This window comes from Ursus americanus, chromosome 13 (assembly GCF_024610735.1).
Source record: "Ursus americanus isolate L20-20 chromosome 13, mUrsAme1.1.p, whole genome shotgun sequence".
Classification (NCBI taxonomy): domain Eukaryota; kingdom Metazoa; phylum Chordata; class Mammalia; order Carnivora; family Ursidae; genus Ursus; species Ursus americanus.
The window spans coordinates 62,022,761-62,035,212 of NC_142139.1; positions in this window are offsets into that span (position 1 = coordinate 62,022,761).

The window sequence follows — 12,452 nt, forward strand, 5'->3', positions numbered from 1 at the left end:
ATGCACACATGGGACTTCCTCTATCTCACACACCAACGTTGCTGGTATTTGTCAGGTGCTCTGAGATCTCCCCAAATAGAGCTTCCTCAAATGAAGGGAAAGCACAGGATTGGGATAAGCTTGGTCTTGAACAAGACTGGGAAACTCAAACTCGGTCTCCTTTGGTACAATGGCTGAAGGGCAGGAAGAAGTGCACCTGTCCGGCTGTAGCTGGGGCTCATATTCTCCGTACATCTGAGATGCTTCTTCCCACAGAGTGCTGCTCACCTAGCTTCTCTAAAGCAGGGTCTTATTTCCCAATAGGAAAGACTGCCTTTTTTTCCTTGAATGGGTGTCATCAGCTGGACACCTCCTAGAAGGGAAGGTGGAAAGCAAATTATTTGTAATCTAAGAGCAAAGCGGACCTGGCGTAATTACCATCCAGCCCTGCACCTGTTCCGCTATATAACAGAATTACTCTTAACAACAATCATGTAATATTCAGTAGTAATCATTATTTTCTGGATTCAGTCTATAGTTTCAAATCACACAATTTAAAGGATGACTACATTTGAATGTACACATTATTCAACTTTAGTAACATATTTCATGTATGGACTAAACTTCCCTTGCTGCTAGAAAATACTAGATCTCACAGTTCTCACTTTGTTTTACTGTTTAAAAAATTTTATCGAGTTGTAACTGACATATAACATTGTATTTAAGCTTTAGTTGTACAACACTTACGATGTATTGGGAAATGATCAGCATAATAAGTTTAGTTAACATCCATCAGCTCACATAGTTACAATTTTTTTCTTGTGATGAGCACTTCAAAGATCTACTCTCCTAGCAACTTACAATACAGTATTATTAACTATAGTCACCATGCTGTACATTACATCCTATGACTTATTTATCCTATAAATGGAACTCAAATTTTAAACTCAAATAAAAACCCCAAGTTTGTAACTCGTAGAACGAAAAAAGTGAAAATCTCAAGGACTATTTCTTCATCCTTAAATCACTGACTTCTCATGGTTTATTTTGAATCTGCTATTTTTAAAAAAATTTATTTTTAAGTAATCTCTACACCCAACGTGGGGCTCAGACTCATAACTCCAAGATCAAGAGTCACATTCTTTACCAACTGAGCCAGCCAGGTGCCCCTTGAATTTACTATTTAAGCAATGGTTGAAGACAGCTGCTTTGCAAACCCTTGCAATGTTTCTGAACTGATAGTAACTTACAAAGGAAGGAAAAAGCTGAGTCCATGTGGCAGGAACTTTGCCACAACTGGCAGTTCCAGTTGGAACTTCCAGAATTAACTTCTAGATAGATCGATGTAATTGCTAATGGAAAAGTAAGAAAGAGTAGGTCAGTAATGCAACAGATCCTGGAGAAGCTGGAGGGAGCCCTGGGAGAGAGTTCTCATTTTTTTTTGAAGGGAAGAGCACCCTGGTATAGATTCACCTCAAGAGAGATGCCTGTACCTTGGGCGGGGGGGGGGGGGGGGGGGAGAAAAGAAAATGTGCCAAATTGAACCTATGTATATATTACTAAAATGCAATCATATCTGCAGAAATTGTTTAGAACTTTGAAAATAAAATCTTAAAAAAGGAGGAGGGGGACCCTGGGTGACTCAGTCGGTTGAGCCGTCTTACTCTTAGTTTCGGCTGGGGTCATAGTCTCAGGGTCCTCAGTTTGAGCCCCATATGGGGATATGTGCTTAGCGGAGAATCTGCTTGGGATTCTTTCCCCCCCTCCCTCCCCCTCCCCCCCGCTCCTCCCCTTGTGCTCAAGCTCTCTCTCTCTTAAATAAATAAATAAATAAATAAATAAATAAATAAATAAATAAATAAATAAATTTCTTTGGAAGACAGAAAGAAAGAAAAAGAAAAAAAGAAGAAAAAAAATTGTTTAGAACTTCCAATAACAAAAAGACTTTTGTGGAGGAGAATTTTATCACTGACATTACTCAGAATTCCTGGTACATAGTGATCTAAAAAAGGAACTGACTTTTAGTCAGTTGTATTTTTGTGTTTAAGTTCTGTACAAAAGGTGCCTTCCTTACTGCCTGCCCCGGAGGCACACTGCTTCCACAGTTCTGTCCTTGGTTTGCCACTAGTTTAAGAGGTGGCCTCAAAGCTACAAGGTTATACATCTGTCTTCGTTTAAACCAAGTCTTGAAGTTGAGCATTTTTATTTTAGGTATAGGATCTCTCAAGGGTGAAGGGGCAAGCAAATGGAAAGTTGCTAAATTCTTTTTGTCACACATCAATGCTTAGGATTTTTAGAGCATGTTTCACAATACAGAATTTGGGGGGAAACTGGACAACAGGTTTTTCAAATTCCAGAACGGTGTTTGACGCCCTCTGGTGGACAGTTTGAAATACAGACACATTCATAGTAAATTAATGATAGCTTACGTTATTAAGTGCCATGCTTTGAGCTATGCCCTTTGTGTGCATTATCCCATCCTTACAACTGTCTGTAAGTTAGGCATCCAATTACAATTTTTCTGATTATAGAACTAACTCAAAGAGTAAATTGACCACAGCCACACAGCCAGCAGTGGCAAAGCTCGGATTCGAACCTAGTTTTGTTTCACTCCAGAGCCAAGCTCTTAAGCACTATGGACACAACGCCAGCTCTGCATCGTAAAGTCTGGGGGCCAGAGGAGTGCCCACCCAAACTGTGCTTCCAGAACTATAGTTACTTGCACAACTGTGGTGCTAAGATTGAAAAGGAGTGTTTTGATGTTCATTTAAAGGTTGGGGGTTTTCTCTCAAAAGTTAGCCACTAGGGCTTTTGTTTGTTATTTTATCCTTATGTTTTTGTTCCTTTTGTGTCTTAACATGTTGTGACCAGTTCATGGAGATGGGTTATAGTGTCTAGCAATAGTAACTCTCAAACTTTTAAGGATGTTAGCAACATACTTCATCTGTGAAGCCCTAGGAAGCTTAGAACCATAGATTGAAGTGAGCTAGTGAGTTATCCAAGTTAGTGGTTTCACAGTGAGTGTGAAAATTCCCATGGGGGACCTTTTGGTTGTCACAATGATTGGAGGGTGCTACCGTGTATGTAGTGGCAGGGACACTGGATGTCTTGTGATGCCAGGACAGGTAATGCCAGGAAGAATTTACCCAGGTCCCATAAGATTTCTCAATGTCCTGCCAGACCTTCTGGGATAGAATGTCGGCTCCAACCTGTGATGAGATTTCAAGATCTGGGAGGTCTTTTCTGTGAGAGTTCGTCACTCCCAAATCCCACATCATCACAAGGAATTGTTTTGACCCTGCACTGATAAATAATGATTTGCAAAAATACGCTACTTCCTTGTTTTCCTTTACAGTCTATAGCTTCTCTTGCCATCTTATCCCTACTTAAGATTTTTCCTTTTTCTCCTATCATACAAATCACTCAGCTCTGTTAATACTTAACACGAACTTTTCTCTCTCTGTCTAGCCATTCTTTTGCTTTCTTTTTCTCCGTCTTTCTAGGAAATGGCTCCTGATCTGACTTTCGTAAAATCTAAGGTTAGTCATCGTAAGTAAGAGCAATAAACCATTTTCAAATGTCTCACAGTGTAGTTCTATTTCCCACGTATTTGTATTCATAGAAAATTCAAGGTATAGGATGTAGACAGACCAGGAGATGACTACTATTGAAATGATCATTTGTTACTCACAGATCCCAAGAGGAGGGGGCACATTGTGCTATGGGGGCCCACTCAGGGAAGCACCTTGGGTGGGTCAGGAGGCAGAGGGAGCAAGGGGAAAATGTGCATAAGGGTCTTTATTGTGGTTTCCATGGGAAGGAACAGGTGAGGCAGGGGAAGTAGGCTTTTGATTGCTAGTCTGAAAAATTTCAGTAGGCCCTGGGGCATAAGGGCTGTCCCTAGTTGTTGGTACTGGCTCTGCAGTCATGAGGGTAAGCGGATAGTGGCCCAGAGTGTGCGAGCCTCATAAAGGAGGTGACTGGGTTATAAGCTCTGGACTGGTTGGTTTGTGTTTTAGAAGCCTGCTCTTGGGCAGGTTGCTTACAAGCTCTAGAAATTCACTAGCCCTGAAAGAGGCTGTCCCTCCAGGGTCAGCAAAGCCCTAGATGTCAAAGCCTCAGAATACAGACCATGAAAGACATGGTTAATACACTGCCCAAGCCTTTGTGTACTAAATTATGTGTTATTTTGTTATAACCTATTCACTCGAATTTCCCGTTTGAATTACTTTCAGAGCATCAGAGTGTTTTTTAAAGTTATTTCTATAATTAGTTATTTATGTATCTATATATCTATGATTTTCATTTTAGAATTGCAAAGAGGATGTTACAAAAGATTATTTCAAAATGGGGCAAATAAGATCGGATGAGATCAGGAGCTATAGATGTTTTACAAATGAGGAAGCCAGGACCTGAGGAGCCCACGTGACTCTCCCAGGATGCACAGTGGGTTAGCAGAAGGGTTGGACCCAGTGCTCATTCCAGTCCAATCTCTGCAAGCTTTCTTTGGCACCAAGCAACCTCAGCTGAGGAAGAACTCCAAAAAAAAAAAAATAGTATTAGTGTGCTCCACAAATATCCTCGAAGAATACCTATGATAGCACTGTACATAAATAATAGTATGTATTATAGAATATATCACAGCAAAAATTTGCCAATAAAATCAAGTTAGTATTTCACCTTTGGGTAAGACTGGGGTCATAGAACGTAGCCCACCCCCTGCATCCTTTCTGCCTTTCTGCTACTTCCTCCACTTCTGTGTTGGTCAAATAGAAGCAATAGTTTGTCCTGCCTTTTTTAATCCTCTTAGCAGCCCAACTTCTGCGTAACGTTTTTCCTGACTTACTAACAGTGAGATCATCATGGTATCCCAAAGACTTCAAGGCCTGTGGATCTCCCCTCCACCCCCCCCCCCCCAGTGCTTCCTCGATGGTGTGAAAATGCAGTGGGTGTTTCTAACAAGCCCCCGGGGGATGCTGCAGCTGCCAGTCAGAGACCATAGTTAGGATAGCAAGACTCTCAGAATAAAGTCCTGGGTCTCAAACCAGCTTATCATCACAGATATCTATCTGAGCAACTTCTGAATAATACAGCTTCCCAGCCCCCACTGCACACCTATACTATCATAATCTCTAAAAGCAGAGCCCAGGATGTGAATTTTTAGAAGCTCTCCAGAAAACTCTGATAATTAACCAGGTTTGGAAACCCTTCTTCCCAGCAACAGCGCAATGTTGACCTGATGTTTATGAGTACTACAAGGATGTTATAACTTAATTTGCAATTGGCTTTCAGAGGTAAGCATCTTGCAGGCTCCTGAAAACCTTAAGTGATTGTTCTGTTCTGTATTTTCATGCTCAGGCCAGATTCCAAGAACTGTTCCTTCCCACACAACTACAGGACTAACCCAGATGGGGAAATGGTCTAAAACAATCTTGTGGTGTTAATATCTTATTTACATGTATTTATACATCTCTTAAGATGACCATAGTAGTTGCTAGAAATCCAAATTGAAACAATTCACTGCATAAGAATTTTAAAACTAGGGTACTGGTATATATTTTACCAGAAGTTTATATTCACATGATGATGAGTGGTCTACATTTTCTTGGGCCCCCATCTGTGTCTCAGTCAAAGGCTTTAAGACATCCCAGCCTCAGTCTAATCTTACAGAGGGCAATTCTTAAAACAGTCTATTCCTCCCACCAGAGAAGGGGGAAGAGTGTGGGAGGGAGATGAACAGTGGAGGGGAGAACCCCAAATTAGGATGCTGCTATCTACACTGAACGTTTGTGTGCCCTCAACATTCATATGTGGAAATCCTAACCCCCAATGTGATGGTGTCTGGAGGTAGGGCCTCTAGGAGGTGATTAGGTCACGAACGGGATTAGTGCCCTTCTAGAAGACACCCCAAGAGCTTCCTCTCCCCTTCCACCATGTGAGGACACAGCAAGAAGACAGCTGTTTATAAACCACAAAGCAGGCTCTCACCAGACATTGAATTTGCTGGCACCCTGAGCTTGGGCTTCCAGCCTCCAGAACAGTGAGGAATAAGTTTCTGTTGTTTAGAAACCACCCAGTCTGTGGTATTTTGTTATAACAGCCCAAACAGACTAAGACAAATGATCTTCTGAGCTACAGAAACACTTAAAAAAAATTTTTCCCCAAAAGAGCATACCAGAGAACCACAGTGATGGACTGTGCCAGCTACAGACATAGTTCATTGACTCTGACAAAGAAATAACACAGAGGCCCAGATGGGAGGCTTCAGAAGGGTCATCAGGACTGCTGTGGAAATTCTGGAAATGCCTCTGGGGGGACAAGGAGTTCCAAAAGGCAGGGTCATTTTTCCAGCCCAGGGTGCCACTGTGGTTAGGGGTATACTACACTTAAGGCTCAAATGTGTCCTGGAGAAAACGCATCTTCAATTTTCAGATGACAAGTGAATGTTCTCAGGGGGCCGTTAGGCTCCATAGACAACTGCTCAAGACCTCACCTAGCTGGTCCCTGTGTGGGCTTGGCAGCTCCACCCTGGACTCCACAAGGCAAGCCCAGGGCTTTTGGGTTCATCCCTGTCTCCCCAGCATCCAACACAGTGCCTCACATGGCAGCTACTTAATGAACAAGGGTTGACTCATGGCATTGACTAGATAGATAATGATATGCTTCTTAATTTAGAGGTGCCTTCGCTGATATACATTCTCGTTTCCATGTTCTTCAGGAGTTAGGCCTTCACAAGGAGGTATTGCTTTTATCTGACTCTGTATTAAGCCTGTGTTTTAATTCTGAGGCCTTGACCTCTGGACCTTGCTGACCCTGGAGCAGCTGCCCCACCCAGGGTCAGCCAGTTCTTAGACGTGGTAAATGAGTCCACTCCACTACAATCATGGCTTTCGTATGCAAACCAGCCAATCCAGAGCCCACACCCCCAACCACTTTTATGAGGTTCTCACTCTCTAGACCACTATCCACCCACTCCAATCACTACAGGGCCATGTACCAGACAACTAGGGACAGCCCCTCTACCCCAGAGCCCGCTGAAATTATTCAGATGAGCCAATCCTACACCTGCTTCCCCTGCCTCACCCACTCCTTCCCGTGGAAACCACAATAAAGACTTTTGACCTTGTTTTCCTCCACTCCTTCTGCCTCCTGACTGACCCTGGCGCTTCTCCAGGTGTGGCCCCCGCCTCTTAGGATCTGTGGGTAACAAAAGATCATTTCAGGGGCACCGAGCTGACTCAGTCAGTAGAGCATGTGACTCTTGACCTTGGGTGGTGAGTTTGAGCCCTGTGTTGTGTGTAGAGATTACTAAAAATAAATAAATAAATAAATAAATAAATAAATAAATAATAAATAAATAAATAAACTTTTTTAAATATGTTAATTGTTTAAAAAAAAAAGATCATTTCAGTGGCAATCTTCCCTGATCTGTTAGCTTTACCATACCTGAAAAATAATAAAACCTACAGTTTTTAATAAAAACAGACATCTGGTAAAGTCGCAAGATATCAGACCTATTTATAGTCAAGTGTAGACTTCAAGACAATTTCGGTTACATGGAAGGAACATTTACAGTAGGGAATAAGTAGTGCAGCTTTTTAAAACTGTTTAGGGTTCACCCCAGTCAGGGGTCAATCAGAGCAGCAAAGCTGCTAGAATCTGTATGTCATTATATATATATATATATATATATATATATATGCTACGAGGGTGCTTGCATGGCAAACTGCCTTGGCAGAGAGCAGGGTATAGTCCTCTGCAGGGAAGGGCAGGTCTGTTTACTGTCTAATGTGAGAAAGATAGTGCTTCCCCTGGAGCAATGTTCAGACAAGCTTACTGCCCATCATAAAAGACAGGCTCATGAAGCCTGGGTTTCTCCCAGGAAAGCCACCCTCTGCCCAGGGAAGGCAGCACCTGGCCTTTGTCACGTGAACCTGTGGGAACTAGGCCTGGGGGGCCAAGCACCGATGCTGGTACTCTGGGTACTGCTGTGGCTGTGAGTAATAGGATCCTTTGTCTCTGACACCAAAGTCTTGTATCCTTTGCCTCAAACATGAAACTGTGCAGGCTAACTTTTAACCAGTGAGTAAGGCACAGTCTCACACCTTTCACAGCTGTTGGCACTCCCTAACCAATACCTGCTTCCTGGGTCAGGGGGAAAGGGTTTTGCTGCTCCCTCTATCAGAGGCCACTGAGGATGGTCTCCTTAGGAATTGCTCTATGTCTATCTCTGGAGGGACAGGTATCAGAGGGAGTCACAGCCAGCTGCTAGTGCTGACCCAAAGAAGAGTCACTGATGACTGGGCCACGGAGGCCACACCACCACAAAGCCAGGTGATGAAGGAACTCTTTTTGGGAAAGCCACTATATTAGTCTGCTAAGGCTGCCATAGCAAAGTGCCCAGACAAGGTGGCTTCAACAGCAGACATTCATGTTCTCGGTTCTGGAGACTGGAAGTCCCAGATCAAGATGCTGGCTGATTCCTTTCCTGATGAGAGAGCTCTTCCTGGCTTACAGATGGCCTCCTTCTTGTTCTGTCCTCATATGGCCTTTCCTCTGTGTCTGCCTGAAGAGAGAGAGTGAGCAAGTGCTTCCTTCTCCTCTTGTAAGGACACCTGCTCTATGGGATTTTGGCCCCATCCTTTATTACCTCCCTAATGGTTCTATCTCCAAATACAGTTACATTGTGGGTTAAGGCTTTGACCTATGAATTTGGTGGGTGTGAGTGGGGGTGGGTGGGGGGGGACACAATTGAGTCCATAGCAGTCCCCAAATACTTGTGAGGTAGTTCAACCACATTCACCATCAACTTAAAAACATGATAAAGCATCTTAAACCATCTACCCAGGGGAGGAGGAACAAAAGATAACTCCTCAGGAAGACAAATGGAGAGAAGGACTTAGAAAGTGCCAGTAGCCCCTCTGGCTTCCAAGTTGGGTCTCCTGCACTTTCTCCTGCTGTGCTGTCTCCTTGTAGAAAGCCAGTGGGGCTACTGGCAGAGCAGGTGGGGGGGGGCAGAGCAGGTCATCGAAATTCCATCTACATCATAGCGTGGAGAAGGTACACAGAGGAACTGACCGATGCCCAGGAAGTTCTCAGAGCCCCTGGGAGCTCTGGCCTTGCCAAGACATGGTAGGACAGTGAAGCAGCTTTTGCACTTGCTCCAAGCACACCCGCTGTCCTCTCTGATCTGCTGTGGTGATGTCCCAACCACCCCAGACTTCTGTAGTCCCCACCCTTACTAGGCTCTCTTGTGACTCTCTGCCTTTGCTCAGCCTCTTCCCTCTCCTCCTCACCCTGCCCCTCCTTCTTCATGTGGCTAATTCCACCAAGATTTACCTTGAGCAGCAGCTTTATTCATAATCGCCAAAACTTAGAAGCAACCAAGTTGTCCTTCAATAGGTGAATGGATAAACTGTGGTAAGTCTGTATGATGGAATATTATTCAGTGCTAAAAAGAAATGAGCTGTCAAGCCATGAGAAGACATGGAGGAACCTTAAATGCATATTACTGAGTGAGAGAAGCCAATCTGAAAGGCTACATACTGTATGATTCCAACTGTACGACATTCTGGAAAAGGCAAAACTAAAGAGATAATAAGATCAGTGATTGCCAGGGCTTAGAGGGAAAAGAAGGGTGAATAGGTGGAGCACAGTGGATTTTTAGGGCAGTGAAAGTTTTCTGTATGACACTCCCAGGATAGATACGTGTCATTGCAAATTTGTCTAAACCCATAGAATGTACAACATCAAAAGTGAACCCTGATGCAAACTATGGACTTTCGGTGATAATGGTGTGTCAGTGCAGGTTCATCAACTGTAACAAATGTACCCCTCTGGTAGGGGTGTTGACAATGAGGGAAGTTACGTATGTGCGAGGACAGCGGCTATATGGGAAATCTCTGTACCTTTTAACTGATTTTGCTGTGAACTTAAAACTGCTCTAAAAAAAACAATCCATCAATAAAATGGAGTAAATCATTTTTTTTTATTTTAAAGATTTTATTTATTTATTTGACAGAGATAGAGACAGCCAGCAAGAGAGGGAACACAAGCAGGGGAAGTGGGAGAGGAAGAAGCAGGCTCATAGCGGAAGAGCCTGATGTGGGGCTCGATCCCATAATGCTAGGATCACGCCCTGAGCCGAAGGCAGACGCCCAACCGCCGTGCCACCCAGGCGCCCCAAGGAGTAAATCATTTTTAAAAGACTCACCTATACTATATAAAAGACCTATACTATATAAAATCATCCTTCCTAGACTTGATGCTCTGGAAAATTGCAAGAGAAAAATCTGTCCTGGCATGCTCAGTGAAGTCTTTCTCTCCATTGGGTTCCTCTTCCAGAGAAGCCAGAGCTGATAGTTTCCAAGGTACCTAGTCCTGCAGAGAAGGCCAAAGGAACAGGTAAGAAACGAATCTCAGGATGCCAACCTCATTTGCTGGAATAGCTCATCTTCCTTGTTGGTTCCATAGCACCCCATGTTTACCTAACTGGTAGTAGTTATGTAGTGTTTGCTATGTGCCAAGATGTGCTGAGAAATTATGGTATAATTCTCATTATATCCCATGAAGTAACTACTATTATTACATCCACTTTGCAAACAAGGAAACTGAGGCTTAAAAACTTGCTAAAGACCCATCTATTGGTAGGTGGCAGTGCCAGGGGTCAAACTGAGTCACTCTAATCCAGCACCTGGTCCTTCACCACCGTGTGCTGTGTTCTCACCCTGCACAGAACTTATTGTCTGGGGACATGACCACCAGCCTCCCCTACCAGCCTGTGGCCCTCATGGAGGCCACGCTGCATTTTCCTGTATTTTCAGCCCCTTAAGAATAGCACACATCAGTATTTCAATGCAGATTTTTGAAAAGCAGGTTGATTTGCAATCGTTAAGCCTGTGTGAAAATGGCATATCCATCCACGTCCCGCGGGGAAACAGATGGCACAGTCAGGTTCGACTAATCGAGGAGGGTTTAATGGAGGGATTTTTGCAAAGATATGGCCCAGGGAAGTACCCAGGGTCCAGTACCAGCTGGCCTGCTTTCCGTCTGTTGAGTTAGGAGGCCAGGGCAGGGGACGATTACCAGAACCTGGAGGCAGACAGGAGTGTGTAGAGAGGGCTGCCAGACAAGAGCTGGGGGTCTTCTGGTTGAAGGACATAGCCAGCTTGCAGTGGCCCTGCAAGGGGTACTGTGACCTTTCCCTCCCAGCTCAGGGCCCCCAGGAAACCCCTGGGACAAAATGTGTCCCCAGTGAAAAGCTAGAAGAATAGAAGGGCTGTTCATGGCACAAAGGATTATGAGGTTTCAGGGTAGGCAGTGGTATTTGCTCTAGGCCCAGAAAACTGAGTAGGTTTTGAGAAGACAGAGATGGGGGAGAGCATTCCTGACTGAAAACACAGCAGGGCAAAAGCAAGCGGTGGGGAAGCACAAGGTTGTCCATGCCCTGATGGTTGCTCGGCTTGGTCGGAGAGCAGAGCTGGAGACTGTGAAGCTACAGAGACAGGCTGTTTGCAGCCACAGTGAGGAGGGCCTTGAGTGCCAAGCCGAGGGGTCAGAAATATTTCTGTGAGGTGCTGAGTGGGAAGGCAGTGTGCTCACAGTGGTGCTTGAGGAAGACTATAGCAGAGGAAGCATGACCATGGCCAGTGGCTTTGAGGAATGTGGTGGGGAAAGAAGGCAGGAGGCCACCAAAAAGCATGTATTATGGCCTGAATTGTGACCCCCCCCCCCAAATTCCTATGTTGAAGTCCTAACCCCTATACCTCTGAATGTGACTGTATTTGGAGAAAGGGTCTTTGATGGGGTCATTAAGTTAAAATGAGGTCATGTGGGTGGACTCTATCCAATCTGACCAGTATCCTGTAAGAAGAGGACCTTAGGACACAGAGACACACAGAGGGAAGGTTGTGTGAGGACACAAGGAGAAGATGGCCATCTGCAAGCCAAGGAGATTGGCCTCAAAAGAAACCAGCTCCATGGACACCTTGATCTTAGACTTCCAGCCTCCAGAACTCTGAGGAAAAAGATTTCTGTTGTTTAAGACTCCCAGTCTGTGGTACTGGGAGTTACAGTACCTTAGGAAGCCAACACAGCCCAGGGAAGAAAATGAGAAGGAAACACCCGCAGGAAGGCTGGCCAAGGACAATGTTTGCTTGGACAAGAGTACCGGAGCCTGAGGAGGTCCAGGAGGACCCGAGGCTGTAAGTCTGATGGTGGGGGACGTGTGGTGCCACTCACAGAAGCAGGAAGCAAGTGACATTCAGCGCCAGGACAATGACGTTTGCTCCCGGTCGTGAGCTGTAGCTGCTGGCAGGATGTCTCGACAGAGTTGGCCTTCACATGGCATTAAAGGCTGATCTGAAGCCAAGAGGCTTGCTGGAGGTGGAGATACAGATGTGGGAAGGGGGATGAGTGAGATCACATGGGGAGGGAGGACGTAGGGGCTGAGGGCCGGGAGGCAGGCTCAGAGG